Source organism: Myripristis murdjan, chromosome 5 (assembly GCF_902150065.1).
Source record: "Myripristis murdjan chromosome 5, fMyrMur1.1, whole genome shotgun sequence".
In the NCBI taxonomy this organism is placed as follows: Eukaryota; Metazoa; Chordata; class Actinopteri; order Holocentriformes; family Holocentridae; genus Myripristis; species Myripristis murdjan.
Window position 1 is genome coordinate 29,210,632 of NC_043984.1, and position 18,141 is coordinate 29,228,772.

The window sequence follows — 18,141 nt, forward strand, 5'->3', positions numbered from 1 at the left end:
GACCTTCAGTACAGACACACAGGTCACGAGAGCACAGAATGAGAATAAACGAGCGTGCTTCAAATAAAATCAGGTTGAGCACAAACAGACCATTTCGTAATTGTATATATTCAAAACGACTAACATTGCTTGAAGGTGCTTGTAATACTATACCCCAAATGACAAATCCCTCAAGGATTGCACAGAAGGATTTCCACGGGAGAAAAAAAGAGAAAAAAAAAAAAAAGAAAAAACTTTGCCTAGATTTAATTAGCTTATGAAAAATAATTGCCATTAGCAAATCTCCTCAAATGGGGTTGAGGCATTTTGCTGGGTAAAAAAAAAAAAGAAAAAAGAAAAAAATGTCTTATTTTTGGACGGTGAGGAGACAAAGGGTTTTCAAACAGGAACTGGCGGGCCATCAGCCGTTTAGTGCACTGACACCGAGGTCGAGTTAATTAGACTATTGTCATTTTAATCAGGACAGCTCGGCGGCCATCACTTCCTGAAAGAGCCAGTGGACTTTAAACGGCTCAGGGATTTGTGTATGTGTGTGTGTGTGTGCGCGTGTGTGTGCATGTGTGTGCGTGCGTTGGGCCTGAGGTCTCACCCAGCTATGGGTTATGGAGAATGTGCTGGTTCTCTCACATGCTTAGAACATTAATGAGCTGGAGACACACCAAGGAAACAAAGGCGCCTGGAGGATCACCAGGGGAAACTACTCGCCTTTGCTCTGCTCATGTCTCTGTTCAATTGAAAATAATTTAAATATCAAATATTTGAAATAATTTGCTTCTCCCTGACTATCAGATTTTGAATAGAGCGTCTTTCATGTCTACGTTATTATGTTCTTCTCCGGCATTAGCATTTAAAACATAATTAATGTAACCATATTTTCAAGGTGCTTACCATTATGTTACTATAATGGTTTATTTTTTTCTGATTTCCATATTTTATGAATACAATGGGAAGATCGTGATAACAAACCAAAGAATGGCTAAGGATATATCAAATCTTTGCTGAATATCATTAATCTTAGGAGAGGTTTAATCAAAACTGACAAAAGACTAGATTTAACCTCCTCTGGGCCCGCTGGATGAAACTCACTTTGTGTCGAGTCAACAATGAATAAATAAAACAGAAGATAAAAACACGGCCCAGCCAACTCTCCAGCCTCATTTGAGTTCAACAACTGGCCTTCAGAAAGAAAACGGGGAGTCAGTGAAGTTCTGCCAATCAGTAGGGGTGATGGAGGGGCCAGGCCGACAGTAAAACCAAAACATTTCGTAACTTTTTTCCATCGCAATACTTCAGGTCACTCCTGGACTTTGTGACAAAGTTAACCTGCAGAAAAATGCTGGTGAACCCCCCTCCACCCCCTCCACCTCGTGACACTGGCGTCAGGCCCAGGGCAGGACTGGACGACGACACCAGCCAAGCCTCTGAGCATGAACTCGGCTTCTGCAATATCTCATATTCATCGAACTGAGGCAAAACTTCGGCATCAAAAGGAACTGTGGCAGTCCAAGCACATTTGACTTCACGGCGCTTTTTACTATGTCTGTTTATGATTATATTAATAGTTCTGTAAGTTCATCGTTTTTAACATCAGCCATGAATATTTCACAGGGTGTTAATATTAATCTGATCAGAAATTATCTTCCTTCAATAATTAACTACACACAAATTAATAATTCAATAAAAAGAATGTTCAGCATAGTTGAGGGGGAGAAAAAAAAGTGAGGAGAGACATTCAATAACTACATGTGGGAAAATGTAAGAAACCGCATCAGACCACCAAGTTAGTTGGACACAGCAACAGCAGGATCCAAAGTCCCTACGGCCTGTGAGCAGCTACAAGTGGCATGCAGCTAGCTAGCAAGGAGAGCCAAAAAGCAGAGGTCCATGAACAAAAAAAAAAAAAAAAAGAAAAAGTCAATTACAATGAGGAGGAGAGAAACCTTCCCATGCCACCTTAAACTAGTTTGTAACACAAGAATGATCTTGACTGAGATGGACTGACTGAAGCGACCAGGGACGATGGGCTGCTGTATCAAACGAGGTGAACATGCAGGGATAAAGAAGACATGCAAAAAGTGAAGCCTCCGCGCCGTTAAAAGCCCTGCACTGCCCAAGCTCCTCCATGAGAGATTTACAGGGATTAGATGGTGAAATAAAGGCCTAATCTTTATTTGACAGGGAAGCCAATCTCTGGCTCGCTGGTCAACCCCTTGCAGTAGGCCTCTCTCTCAAAACACGACTCACACGTCTACACACCTCAGGCTTGTTTAAAACCACATTCAGGATGGTTATTGTTGTCTCTCAATTTAGCTATCACACAATAAACAATGTATTATTTCTGGGCGTGCAGGTTTCAGAGTCACAGAATTGGAGATGACCATTACTCCACAAATTACACACCAATCTGAGTCACAACATTACCTGTAAATGAGTACATCTTGCTGGCTATTTCCATTCGTAATTCCTTTTTATTATTATTATTTCTTCTTTTCTCTCAGAGTGTCTATGCCAGATTGAAAATATAACCAATTTCCATGTGCAATTTAATGACAAATGGAGGAGATATTTCATGGAGACGTATCGTCGAGAGTGATAAACTATTAATCACACCACCGGACAATGACACAGGCTAAATTTGAACACAAAGTGAAAAAATGTCTAGTAACAACCCCCCTTTTTCTTTAAATTATTCATTACTGGGTGCTGTTACTATGCAGCATTGAAAATCGCTGATTCCACTTAATTACACTGTGTGTTGATCGTTGGTACAGATGTCACAGCTTGGACTGGCAATCCTTCACTATGTTTAACCCTGTCAGATAGCGGCAGAGGCCTTCCCTCTCCTTCTCCCGCCCTTCTCTAGCTCTTCCTCCTTTCCTCCCCCCGTCTGTCCTCTGAGTGTCTGACCTACACGCTCATTCCCGAGATGAGGCGTAAGGTGAGAGAGAGAAAGTGCAGAGAAGAGAGAGAGTGACGGAAAAGACCTGCTTATTTGGTGCGATGTATATTTCTAAAAGAGAATTAGTGGAGTACTTTAACCATACACCAAATAGTGGGGAGGCAACTGCAGGGATGGGCCGATATATCAGATGTCAGACAACCGTTTTCGGCCAATATCAGCCTTAAAAAGGCAATGTCGCTCTGAAGAGTATTTTTACAGCCAACATTCGGTTGATTGTGAAATGTGGCATTTCTAGGAATGTGTCATTAATAAAACAGTCAAATTAGCAACAAAACAAAACTAACATGGTCTTCTGCTTACAAAACACCTAATTATCTTCAAGACAGGACTGTCTGAAAAGTTGAACTTGTTCTACATCTGTAGTATAGCTCTTACCAAAATCACATCAATATTAATACTGTACTGTATTTATTTATTTATTTGTTTATTTATTTATTTGCCATAACTTTCAGACTGGAACACTTCATCAAGTGCTAATCAACAAGTTGTTTTGTTGTTTTTTTTATTACTAATATTTTTAGCAAAATGGTGCTAACTGCTCATTCCTGTGACTTTTCAGTGTTGGATTTTCCAGAGATTCCAATCCCACGGTGTGTCCAGTGATGTGACGTCTTTTCCCTCAGATTTTCTGTTACTTCACTTTGAAATATTTGGTGCTCTTTTCTTTGTTTGTTCTGCCATGGTGGCTATCACTGCTCGGGCTAACTACCCACTCCTTCTTCTATTTATTCCAAACAAACTGCTACTGCCAGAAACGTAAATGCATCACTTCCTGTGAGCAAGAGAATATTTCCCAGCAAGGACTTATTCAACACCATGTTGGGGAGAAAATGCTGCACAAAGCGTCTGCTTTGGTGAAATGGGTATGGGCTCACAAGGTAAGGAGTCACTACAGTGTTTAGCAATCACTATGGAAAGTAGCACAACAGACATTTATTTGTATGAAAGTGTTGCAAATTTTTACTTAAAACTTTACGACAATTACAGAACCTAAAATATGGCAGCTTTAGTTTAAAAGAACAACATACAGAGTTCATACAGTTATCAGTTTCCATTTGCGTACAAACGGCAGACAAAAGCTTTGTTTGTGTGCTCCATCTCCTACACTCACTTTTTCTCCCTCACTATCTCACTCTCCTGACTCTCCTTCCTGTATTATCCCGAGCTCACAGCAGCAAACAGGGTTGTATGCAAATACTAAAAGCCATAATGCATTATATTGTTTGGTGTTAACATTTGAATATTGAAATTATGCGTTTTAGATCTAGATATTACCATTTCAATTTCCATATGCCATGCTGAATGCAGACAGTTGAGTCTGGCCAGATAGCAGGTTTGGTACTTAACATTTACGTCCTTCCTGAGCAATGAAGATCAGATGCACTATTATGTTTTTCCTGATTACATTCTTGCTGCATACGTGCCTGTTAACAATGCAGGTTACTTGGGTTTTAGAAATGCTGTGTCTCCTGTATGTAGCCTGGGTCACAGCCACAGAGCTGGATGTGTGGATCACCCACGTTCATGCCACTTAACCAAATTGGCAATGCTGATAAAGCTGTATTTACATAGCAGTGTTACTGGGTGTGATTCCTATCAGCAAAACTTCCCCCCACGCTATAATGGAAAGTTAGGATATAACTTTGTGTGGGTTACAGCCACCCTCAGGAAAATAGCTCAATTACACCCGTGGATATAAACACTCATGTAGCAGTCGGAGTGGTAAACAGATGCGGGGTGACAGTCCGCGGTACGTGATCAGTCAAGCAGCTGTTGCCGCACCTTCATTCATTCACTTGTTCAGATGATGGATTCCCATTTCTCCCCCCACAGCTCCACACAGGCCCGCACTATTTGCTTACAGGGTTTTGACAATGGGCAGATTAAACTGCTGAGAATATCATTAACAGTCCTTCTGTATAGCTAACGCTTGCTGCACTTTTACTGCTGCTGTCAAACAGAGCAGTTGTCAGTTTGCATGAAGGGGACAAGGACGGGCTGAGTGTGGCTTTGGTCTCTTTCTCTTTATGCATCCCTTGCTGTTATGATGCAGGGCACTGTTGAAAATGACACTGTACATTACCCACTCCTTTCAAAACCGAAAAAAAAAAGAAACATAAGAGCAATTTGATCATTCTGAATGATGTCATATGATGTTATTTTGCCTTTGCACGCAACACATTTGCACTCTCACACTGCGTATTCAAAAGGACATCCCCTTTGGCTGTTGTCTCATTGGGAGCCTACCTTTCATATGGCTGATATGAGGCTCTTTGAATGCAGCGTGTACATGTGATCAGAGCTCCGGCATGCACCCCAGATGACAAAGTGACTGGGAGTGTCAGTGCAGCCTACGAACAGGCCTGTCCTCTCCCAGACAGGAAGCTGGGAGCAGCAGAGGCACTGCCTTGTCTCGTCTGCCAGCACCGCTCGCTCGATCCCTGCCTCATCACAGCAGCCATGTCTGATGGTGTGCACCGCTCCACGCTGGATGGCTGTTTTGATTTCAGGCTGTGTGACACATCTGTTGCTTGTCACATTGTGTTGTATATGTCTGCAACTCGAGCGCGACCCGAGTGAGCGCGCCTCTTGTCCCTTCATCTGTATTTACAAACAGGGCCTGCGCTTCCAAACAGGCCAAGTTAGTGGACATCATGTGGAGGGCCAGGAGGTCGGGCAACGAACTATGTGTACCTGTACAGCTGGTGTCACGAGCCATCAATCCTCACGGCAGGCTGGCTCAAAATGTACAAGTGTGGTGTGAAAGCATGTGAGAGCTCTCTATTAAGAAATGCATTATCTGCTGACAGATTCTGTGTGGAATTTGAAGTAAAAGTCAGGGATGAATGTAGTGTTGATTGTATATCTATTAAAAGGGGGAAAAAAGTATGGATCTTGGTCACTTTATCATCCTTTAAGTCCTCCCCATCACTGGCCACTGCCTATTGAAAATCAATTACCACTCTCCTATGTATAATTGAGAAAATATGTTACTGCTGTAAATCAAATCTCTATCAAGAGTGCATTCCTCACAATGTGCTTTTTATGGGCTTTTAAAGTACTTTGCGAGAGCTTTTCACCAAACGGCCAAAATCCAGGATATTCTATGCAAGACTTACGCTGTCAGCTTAAATACATGAGCGATGACCATAGCTAATTGGATCCATCCAATCCATCCATCTATGAAGTACACAAGCCATATCAGCGAAAATCAAAGGACATTGTTTCACTCTGCGTAAGGTAAGACCAGCACTAAAGAGGGAGAGAAGTATTTATTAATGGGATGGTTACAGAAGCAAGGGGGGATACATTCACAAGTGCTTCATTTCTACGTCCTTGTCTTTCCAATCAATATTCAAAAGTGCCTAGTAATTACACGTTTAGGATTCATTTACATGCAAAGTGCCATTGTGCCCGTAAATTGCAGTGAAAAAGCTTCGTCTGTGAGAATTTTGTCTTTTTTTTTCTGCTACGTTAGCTTGTTTTTAATATTTTGAATAGCAAAATGAAATTCTTTAATCCTAAATACAGCTCATATAAAAAAAACCTAATTGGAAAATAAGAGAAAACACGGTTTGTCTGTGAATAATTTGCATGTGTCAATCCCCAGCCTGTTATGTAAATACAATCCCTCTTTAGAAGGTGGGGAAAAATTTTTTTAAATGGCTCATTTACATTGTAAAATGACACAACAGTCATACTTTCCATTTACTATCAAACTGTTTTGCAAGAACACTAACATGGAAACGTTCAGCACTGTGGCTCCTAACAACCAAGAGAATGCAAAACAATATCATTGTAGCACAGACTCAAATCTGGTTGGACGTCACACGGCACGATCGAACACCGTGACTACCATTCTGACCAGCCACGTTAGGCCAGGGCTGCACTGGCACGGCAGGGAGGCACAACGGCGCTATGGGGCTCTAATATATTCAAAGAGGGATCATTTGCTCAAGGCTTCCATCCAAGGATCAGTCTGGCCTTCATTAGCCTCAATCTGACATGGATGTGAACAACATGTTGGCTTGCCACAGGAACACCGTCCCGCTCCTCCCCCCGAGCCCCAAACACTCGACTCCCCTCCCTTCTCTGAGACCTGCCTTGCAAATTCCTCTGGAAATATCACAGGTTGTTAGCATTCCAGGGAGAATTTTACATGGGTGAACACTGAGGCCTTAATTAGAGACACTATTTGATCATTCAGCAGCTGGGCTGTATTAAAAGTGGGGGTTCACTGCACCCTACAGTCACCCTAGCTCTTTTGTGGGAGGAGGCTCATAGAGTGTGTATATATTCTGTGAACCTGGGATATGAATATTCATAACTTCATATGCATCCTCCCTGTTTGGGACAGCTACAACCTAGCAAAATAGTATTAACACTAGATTTAGTTTCCCTCGACAGTAGGAAAATAGTGACCATTAATTAAGATTTCCAGCCATTTGATTTTTTTTTTTTTTTTTTTTTACTTTTACTTTTTTTTTAATTTGAGATGGCTGATTACAGAAATCAGTCTACTGTGATGTGGGAGGATTTCACTCAGCAGACCTGCAATGAAACCTGTCTCAAGGCTTAAAGAGCTGTTAACCCACCTAAAAGATTTTCATTAGTGTGACTTTCAGTGGAGAGTTTTAGTGTCCCCTGATGGTCTAAATGCTGTTTGGGAGACTTTTCTGTCCTGACAATAATAAATCTCTACAGGAAAACCCTTGTTTTTTTATAGGGAACAAACACTGTTGAATTTCACCACAGAATATTGCTAAAAGTATTGGTTTTGGCCCTCAAAAACCCCACATCAACTGAAAACTTGTTAACACACAAACTATACATTCACTATTAAACACCACTGTACACACATCCACTGTGAGCCCTAACCTAAATGTCAGCAAGTGCACAGAACACAACCCGAGATATATCTCCCTAAAAAAAAACTGAACATATGAGTGTAACGTAAACTATATCTCACCAAGGTCGACAGGGACTATAAAACAAACACCAGGTTTAAGGTGAAGTCTTCCCTGCGTGAAGGTCAGCCATGTTTTGTGTTTACACTACACTCCAGGCTTTGAAATTGTTTTGCAGTGTGGAGTCTGCCCAGGGTCATTGTTTGTTTTTGACGTGTTTATACACCACACACAGAGTAATGACTTCTAGGATAGTCAGGGGATGCAGACATGATCCGGCACACTATCTGTGATTTTCTTTACTTTTTCCAGGTCCACCATCGCCTCAAGAGTTGTGTAGTGCCTCGTACCGGTTATGCATTGTCACTGTCAACACGTTGAGCATCATTCAAAGTGATGTAAATACACAAGTGCATCTGGAACTGAGGCAGCAGTTACTATGCAAAACCCCGGCTTATCATTTTGTGACATTCACACGCATTTACCATCTCATTTGATAACAATTTCAATGCCTTCCTTTGAAAAGAGATGAGAAACCAGTTTGTCTAAAAATTAGAATAATACTGAGGCATGCAAGTGGAAGCTGGTAAACCAACAAAGGTGTTGTGTGCAAGACTAATTCATTTGTTAACTGGCTTGTGCGGCTGCCTGTTGACGTGCATGGGAAGTGCCACTAGTTACTTACTTTGATCTGTGGCTCCACAGGATGTCACCACTGGAGTCTCCTGGCTGGACGGGTGCACAGCAGATAGACAGGGAGGAGAGAGGGTGAGGAGGGGGAGGGGGAGAGGGAGGAGGAAAGGAGATGGGAGATTGCGTGTTAGAAAAAAAAAAACGGGGGCAATTCTTTGAAACATGAAGGTGACTAACAGAGAGCAAGGCATATACATGAGTGTTCTTGTTTTCTTGTTACAGTTTATTGTCAAAGTACCATAAAACCTGTCCAGGATACAATTTGATTATTATTGTGTGTGTGTGTGTGTGTGTGTGTGTGTGTGTGTGTGTGTGTGTGTGTGTGTGTGTGTGTGTGTGTGCCTTGGAGGAAAGAGTGTGAGCAGGAGTGGAGGGAGGGAGGTCACTTTCAAACTATTATTCATTAAGGCAGCATTAAGTAGGTTCCACAGAGTTTACCCCCCCTCCAACCCCCCCATTTTAAATATCGTTGGACACATATTTAGCATCTCAAATGAGAACTCCCTTGATTAAACAAATAATGACACATTCAGAAAACTGTAATTGAGTTCAAATTGATTTGAGCATTGCTCTAATTGCATTTAAACACTGTTCCTCCCTAACCTTAGATCAAGCGCTTCTTAATTACTGGCCTCTGAAGACAAATCCCTATGGTGTTGATGGAAAAATAAAAATAGTGTAAGTTTTACAGCGTGCTGTTTAAATGACCTGTAAACTTTTTTTATTTAGTACAAATGAAGCCCCAACAGAGCAAGCTGCGAGAACACCCAAGCCTTCCGAAATAGCTTGTTCAGGGTATTAAACTGCCCATCTCAAATCGCCAACATTACAACTCAACCTCCCGTGGCGGAGCTCTGTCATTCAGCCCCACTGCCCCCATGCCCCTTTGCTTCAACTCCTTCCCTCCGTTTTCAAACACAGAGGGAAGAAACGGCAAAATGTGTTTCCTGAAAGGGAGGAGAGGTGGAAAAAGTCCATCCTGCCCCTGGAATCACCGCCGCCCCAGCAGAGCCGCCGCCACTGGCCTTTCTGCAGAGGCAGCAAAAGTTCCCCGAGAGGGGAGCGTCTGCCAACTCAAACAGGGTTCGCTCTCCCCTCTGTGGGCCGCCAGCCGCCCATGTGGGCCTGCGCTGCGCTTCCTGAGGGCTCGCTGCAGCTGGAGCACTATGAATAAAGGTAACGGCAATGTCAGAGCTACTGTAAACTTGCTGGGCTGTTCCTGTCAGCAGGACGTTCCCAATCAAAGCAGAAACAACCCCACCTAAAACACGATGCATTGTTTTTTTCCAGTGGCCCCAAGTCCAAACTTCCCACGAATCACAAAGAGAGCACACAGGCGAGAGGGCAACCACTGTTCCCTGATCTTGCCAAACAAAATGCCAAGAGACCGGGAGTGACATTCAGCTCCGGGGTTTAAAAATACGAGCAATTTGAAAATGATTAGAGTCTTATTTTATTGTTGAGCGCCTGACACAGGAGAGGAAACCAGAACAATCAAGCCGACTGACTTTTTTTCTGCTGAATTTAGAAACACTAATTAGCTTTGCTCTCGTAAAGCCAACCTGAAAACGACCAATTAGAAAGTGAAAATGAGACATGTGCAGAGGAAACAAGAGCTTGTCATTCCCACTGTTTAAGTCCCATATGCACAACTTTACTGTGATGACTTTCACACACTCCCAAGATGAGTGACATGCTACCTACTAAACTTTCAGTCACACACACACTCGGATCAGTTAAAGAGGCTTTACATCATTCATTTTCAAATAGCCTTTTGCTTAGTTAGTGGGAAACAGTCAGAGATCTACATGGCCACATCAAACCCAGGCTGAGCAGCTTTGGCACGCAGATGTCTGAAGAACCAGAGTGGGGAGAGGATACAACCCACCAGGCTGACCACAGTACCAGCTGTTTTCAGCCATGGACCAACAAGGGCCAAACAGTTACCCCCTCACAGGTGCCTTATTTCTATGAATTTCCTCTTTCAAGGGTATCGGAAAAACCACTGCTCATATTTACAGTAAATGCTTTATACTAACAGCGGCTTGTACCTTCTTGTACTTATCTTTCATGTGCACCAGCCTCTTGCCAAGTGGTGTGGTTTCATGTTTAGCGTGTCATAAGAAATTAATGAAAAACTTGGGGAAATTGTCTGCAGGAATTTCACTGCTATTCCCCAAGCAGACAGCGGCGAGTGTTTCATCACTGTCGGCTTGAAGACGGATGGGCTGTCAGTGCTTTCCCCTGTCCAGGCTCCAGCTCCTGGGCTGGGAAGTGGCTAAAAAAGGCCAGGGCTACACTTTCCAGGCCTGCGCCTTTTACTGGGAGTAATTCTCAGATGCCAGGTCGCTGCCAACGTCCTTGCAGCCGATGGCAGAGAGGCCAATAAGTTCACATTAACTGCAGAGTGTAACTGCGCTGAACATCTGCTCATGAATGAGAGCGCTGCCCACTAACTCAGCGAGTTGAGGCCCACTGATGAAAAATTCAACGCTCTCCTCGCTGGCACGCTTGTTTTGCGCTATTCTCCTGAGCCCCCAGAATTATATTAAGAGAATTTCAGCATGGCCTGGTGTATCTGAGAGAACAGCTGGCGCTGAAAAGGGATCTGCCGCTCGGCGAGAGCTCAGGGACTTCACATGGGATCAGCCTTCTCCTACACCATTTGTCCTTGAAGGAAAAAAAAACCTCAGTGTTAAGCACCCAGGTAATAATAAGAAAGCAGAGGCTACATTTAGCTGATTACACCACCCATGTGTGCTAAAGCGGACAGAGCATAACCAATGAAGACATGAATCGATATTGAGGGGAAAGAGAAGACAGAGGGGCAATTGTGACAATAAGTAGCTCCCTCAGGAGACCTGTTCAACATACCTCTCCTTTGTTTGGCTTGTTTAGCTCATTAGATTGTTAACTAGGCGAAATCTGCACCCTACCCCACAATATGGATCCAGTCTGATCAGAAACAGAGGCAGTCTGTTCATGGAGGGCGACCACAACAAAGACATTGGAAAGTATGAGGGGTCGTACAGCAATCCAGTGTTTCAACTGCAGCACAGTCGTGCCCCTCACAAGTCTGACATCACTGCAACATTGTTTTGAAAAAGACTGTAGAAAATGCATGTTTGACTATCAGACTAAAGGAGTATTCTCACAACAAGCAGATGTCAGGGCAGGACAGTGTATACAGTGACATGAATTGACAAGTCCCTTCCTTTAACATGATGAAATAGTTTCTCAGTTCAAAAATTTGAAGTTTGAGGAAGTGATGACTCCCAGCAAACACTAAGAATAAAAGATTACCAAACTCGCAGTAATTTCACTTCTGTCTTTCAGTAAAATACAGTTAACAGATTTCTTAAAAAACATTGCCTGTATTGAACTTTTAGCTCATTGTTTGGTTATTGCAAATCTCACTTTCACAATTCCAGACGCCAAGCTTTCACTAAGTAAACCATGGTAGTATCGCTCACAAACACCTGATTTTATCTGGGGAAATTTTTGCTCTAATGTGCAGCCGCAGCCGAGAGCGAGCAGGTAATATTTGGAGTGTTTTGCCCCTTAGAAAATGCACCGGACGATGCGGGAAATCATAGCACAAAGACCACCCCAAGAAAGGGATCTGTCTGTGCGAATATAATGTTGCCATTGAAAACTGAGAGGATGGCTGGAGAGAAGCTCATTTAGTTGGTGACAAATGGCAGTACTTTGTCTTCCTGACAAGATCCCTCCTTCATCAAATGTCCAACTTCACATGGAAATAGGAAATCACACATTATCACACTGACAAACAATTACAACCATGTCATTAGCAGCAACCCTGGGCCTGGAACCATTAAGAGAACACAATGCTGCACACCACGCAAACCATCAGAAAAAACACAGGAAGTAGATGAACAGACACTGAGAAATCAGTCATGAAACAAACAACCTGATGCCTACAGTTTAAGCAGGATCTACATGTTGGGAATGAAGCGTTAGTATATAGCTCTATGTGCCAACTACATAAATCACAAAATAATCTCGAGCAATCAAAACTTCCACATGCTTGACTTAAGATTTATGTCTCGGCCGAGGACAGAAAACTCAATTGCTTGCGTTTTATTAAAAGTCAACAGTTTAGAGGAGTTTCCCTATTTAAGTGACTTAATCAGATACAGAGCATTAGTATCTTTTTTAATACATCTCCCAGTGTCAGCCAGCAAATGAAAAAGTTAGCCTCTGTAAATATGACTGCTTACTTCTAACACAAGCATTGTTGACACCTAATGTAATTTCAGCGGGACATCCAACTGAAAGCGCACCGGGGTAATATAATACTCTTAATGAGAATTCTTTCCAGCTCGAGACCTTGGCGAGATAGCCATAATGCATGGCTTCTCTTTTTAATAAAATAATTGTTACAGTTATTAAAGATGAATCTCATCACAGGCGAGATGACAAAATAATTCATTACCAAAACCGGGGCTTTAAATAGCTGCAAATTATAAATCCCCACCCCCACCACCCCAACCCCTTGAAAATATGCTTCCAGATAAATGGGTTCGTTATTTCATATAAATATTAGATATATGCTGCCCTTGAAAGAAAAGAAATATTGCAACTGTCCGTTAAGAAGTTTACAGTCACCCGTTGCACATTTTAATCAATAATGAAAACAGTAACAATAACCAACAACCTGCAAAACTCTAATTATCTCCAGATCTATTTAATATGTGGGGATTATACAGATTCTATATCGTTACAGTCCTAATTCCAGTTATAACTCATATAGCGAGGTGCTAACAAAACACACCAGTCTGCTACTGCCTACATGTGGTTGCCCCCATTCCAGTGTGTGCGTGTGTGTATATGTGAGTGTGTGTGTGTGTGTGTGTGTGTGTATGCTTTGGGAACCTGCAGTCTTCCTCCTAGCAGTACCTCCATGTGTGAAATGGAGAGAGCATTGAAGCCCATTGCTGTGCTAACTTCCACCAACCCCTCCCTCCCTCCCTTCCCGTTCACGGCTCTGTTCTGGCTTTATTTATGTATTCAAAAGAGATAATTTACAGTGATGGCATGGAAACTTCCCAGCATGCCTTTTAACCTGTCGTTTTTCACTCTCTCCGCAGCAGGATGTCCAGAGGAAATGCTTTATTAAGATCCTGCCGACATGAAGAGCCGCTGTGACTTACTGGTACATTACTGTCTAAAAGGCAAAGTTATTTAGACCAATAAAAGGCTAATATATTGTTGGAGTAGAATTACACAGAAGTTATCTCTGCCTTAATAACATCACCGCAACCCCTGATGTTGTTTAGATCAATAAAGCCCATTAAAGTACAGACCTCAAGCACAGATAAGGCCGCACTGCCGCGGAAAAATACTGCTGGTTGGCATCTCAGAGAACAGAGGTCTTTCTCTAGCAAACAAAAAGTGGCAAAAAAAAAAAACACAGCTCAAATCAAATGCAATAAAATGTTCGATACGAATGAAGAACCGAGTCCATTGTCTGGCACATAGACATTTCTGACCTTCTGACTCGGCAGATAAACAAGTGGAAAGATGCTAATGACTTCCAGATAGCAGTGAGACAAAGCAAATTAAGCAGCACAGGGAACGGTTTCTACTTTTGTCCCTGGCATAGATGTTATGGCTGTGTATCACGGTTACGCTGTTTGCATGTGTTTTCCTTTGTGGGGGCCTTTCCACTTCTATAGAGCAAGGGGGATGTCAGAGCCAGGATGAACCTGCAGCCCCAGCCCCCTGCTCCATCTCTGTCCTGGGTTTCCTGTTAAGAAGGGGAGGAGTTTTTTTCACAATTTCTTCTTTGAACACTTTCCAAAAAAACCCTTCCGCATTCCCACTACACGATCTTTTTCTGTGTCTTTGGCCTTTTCTTATTAACATTTTAAAAAGACCGACCTCTTCTTCTTTTCTGATATGTGCCACAATCATAACCACTTGGCAGAAAACTCTAGACACCGAAAATAAGACTTTATAAGCAGCTGCCTCGAATTGTGAAGAATATACTGGCGTAATTTTAACACCAAATCTGGCAGGTAGATGAACACAGCTACAGTAATATAAAAATCAGCTGAAGCAAACTAAAAAGAAACATAAATGTTGCACACACTAAGGCACATTAGCTCACTGAAAAACAGCTCAAGTAATAGTGGCACCAGCCTATTGATCCCAGCTCTTTGCCTGCACCTTGCAATCACGCTCTGCTCATTCTTAGCAGTGTCCACCAGGTGATGCACTACATCATCTACATGCAGCAGCTGTCCATCAGGCCCTTGAGGTATGATGACCACTGTTTTAGCTCCGCCCCCTGTAAGCATGACAACACAGAAAGGAGCAGAAAGACTCAGCACGGTCTCTTGTGTGTGCGCGCGTGCATGTGTGTGTGTGTGTGTGTGTGTGCGTGCATGTCTGCCTTCAGGAGTGCAGATGGCCCTCACGTGCACTTGTAAATTGCAGCACAGAGACACCACAGTTCACCATAGGAAACCACAGGAAAGACAGTTGTGATGTTATCTCTATAAGCATGCGAAATCACAACAAAATGTATTTTTTTGCTGAAAAAAGGTACATCATGTCCCCTATGGCTTATATATTGTCAATAGGAAGTCAAAAGACACCAAGCTCTGTGTGATTCAGGTGTGGGAAATTGTGCTTAAAACAGAAACAATGAAAAAAACAAACCAAAAAAAAAAAAAGAAAGAAAGAAAAAAACAACAAGCGACAGACCTTTTAAGGGGTTTCAGAAGCTTTTTGCGCTCTCTCACCTCAGTGTACTTCAAAAGACCACTTTGGCTAGGTAACTGTCTGGGTTGCCGTTGGAGAACAGCACTAAGACTCTCACAAAGGCTTCCATCATCTTCATTCCTTTCTTGTTTGCGCTGGTATCATGCTTCACCACACTCACTGTCATCCCTCAACCAATATGAGCTGCAACCAGTGCACGGTAACAACCCTGATGCAAGAGATACGCTACCAAGCCGTCTAGAGAGGGCTGAGAACAATATTACGCTCGCTTTCCCCAACTTATAAATGCTTAAATTTGACAGCATTTTTTAAAAATTAGATTTAATAGCATTTGCAGAGTCATAAATTATCTTGGCTTGAAGGTATACAAGGAGTCTGAATCCACTGGCCTGAAACCTATAGCACCTCTGACACAGTATAAGGGGGTTGAAATTTAAGACTTTATAAAACCTTTAATTCCAAAGGGAATAAAATTCAAGACCAGTTTCACCCCAAAATAAGTCTGAAAAGTATAATAACCATAGCAGCAGAAGAAAGTAGATTTATCATGTGAGTAGTACACTGAGAAGGAAAAAAAAAAGGTGTTTAAGAGGTCAGAAATGGTTTTAAAACAAAAACACAAGATGGACATATTTGAGGCCTTTTTGAGGTCTTGAATTTAGATTATTCAATTTAAGACACTTTAAAAAGGACCTTCAGACACACTGAATATAGAAACAGGGCTGCAGAAACCTTTCTGTGTCCAGACACACACACACACACACACACACACACAGGCACAAAGGCCACAGTGACGACTGTGAACAATGCCTCTGCAAAATTATCAACCCCGACAGTGTAATATTACCCAACAATAAATAAATGGTAGCCAAAAAGGGAGAGGATATAGAACAGGAATAAAAAGCGCACAAGAGAGAGAGAGCAGATCTGCCGCCAGCTCAAAGTGAAAGCATAAATAAAGTGTGGCACATCTTTTACCTTCTTCAATTATCTGCCTTTTGACATGCAAGCTGAGCACAGTGTAATTAACATCTCAGGAGATAATGGGGTCGCTACTCACTGATCAATCTCACACATATATTATCTGCCTTTTACCAATCCAACCTCCTGTTATTCAAGGAAGGGAAAATTCCACTACGGATGTTTTGTTTTTTCTCCCTCTCTCTCAATCTCTCTCTCTCTTTTTTTTCGCCTTATAATAAAACTCTGGGAATATGCTTAATGACTCATCTGATTGGGCTCATCTTCCAAAACATCAATTAGGCTAAGACCCCGCTTACACTCAAATAGGTCTTTTGCCATCACAGTAAATAACAAATCTTTTCTTCTTCATGCAAAACGTAACTATGTTGTCATAATCAATTACCGACATGAGCAGCACAAGACAGAACTGAGCGACTAAAACACATTGTTGATGTGCCTTCAGCAATAATGGGTGTTGTAGCTCTCCGCTCATGGTTGCAATCTGGAATTTATTTGAGCTTCTCAGTTTTGGCTAAATTCTCTTGTTCTTGAACTGAATTTGGCTCACAGACGGAAATAGGCTTTAAGGTACATTCTTAACTCATTACAAATCAAAATAAAAGTCCCTTTACTCCTGTGTTTACAAACATTACAGATTTAATCAAACCTTTCATTGGCTCAAAACACATCCAAACCTCATGTTAAGTCATCCCTTACCGCGAGTCCTTTTGTATGGAAAAAGGGAAAAATTTCAGACTAAAAACATAGCTTTAATCAAATAAATCAATGCGTACACTGAGTCCAGAGTAGGGCGGTACTGTTCCATCTGGGGGCGCTATACTTAAAGGGTCTTTAAGTCTCACACACTCGCCTCCCCTTTGCAGCTTGAAAGTTTCATGTGGCTCCTGAGCCCTTTATTTGCGGCTCTCCCAAGCAGGCCTAATTCCAAAATAACTTGGTGCAGTTGGCAAAAATCTCATGGATTTCTGGTAAACTGTATTCCTGCCAATGGGATAGTTGATGCGTCAAAGGAAGTCTAGCACAGCACAGACAACAATAACCTGCTGTAATACACTTCAAGGATCTCACTTTTATCCATGCTTTTTACACGCTTATTCTCTCTCAAGAAGAAACTTAAATTAGATTGTGCACATTGAAACAGCATTCAAGCACACAAACAGATGTAGTTTAGCTTATGAAACAAAGTGCAAGTGTTTAAGCTACACAATTCAATTTCTGTCCTGTTCATCCAAATTGATTTTACAGTGAAAATCAGAATACAAGTTGGGGTAGTGAAAATGTAGATAGAGCCAACCACTGCTGCTGCAGTGTGGGTGAATACCATGAAACAGCACACAGTCCCACACTGTAAAGGTCAGTGGCAGAATAAGCTGCAAGTAAATGACAGGATCATCAAATCTGACATTGGATCCTGCCCTGCACAATACTAAAAAAAGAGAAAAAGAAAAAAAAAGTTTGAGATGCAGTTATATTTACAAAAAAAAAAAAAAAAAAAAGGCAGGCAGGACACAGAGGACAAATGTCCTTGCAGGCAAGTAGAAAGCAGTTTGCCCTATTGTTTTTTTTTTTCCAGTTTTGACTGATTAAAGCACACATCTACCCAAATCAAAATTACATCAATGCACTGGTGATGAATTTTCCACCCGCTTCATAATGTCAGAGAAAAATAAACTAACATATGTTAAGCATGGCAGATGACAGAGAAGGTTTTCTGTATTTAATTAAAAAACAAATGTGGAATCATGAAAAACAGAAGGGGTAAAGTAGCGAAAACGTCACCCTCCAACCAGGACAGATAATCATGCGTACATCATGAAATGCCAAGAGGCGCACCCGAAAAATGCG

General features: G+C 42.0%; 1 protein-coding gene across 2 annotated transcripts in view; it reads right to left on the bottom strand.

Annotated features, from left to right (window-relative positions):
- The window catches only part of foxp1b (forkhead box P1b), a 168,209-nt gene that overhangs the window by 118,656 nt on the left and 31,412 nt on the right, over positions 1-18,141 (bottom strand). For both annotated transcript variants that reach the window (XM_030051296.1, XM_030051292.1), the window contains exon 3: positions 8,555-8,598. The gene's annotated coding sequence lies outside the window, so the exon portion shown is untranslated. The remainder of the gene's footprint in view (positions 1-8,554; positions 8,599-18,141) is intronic.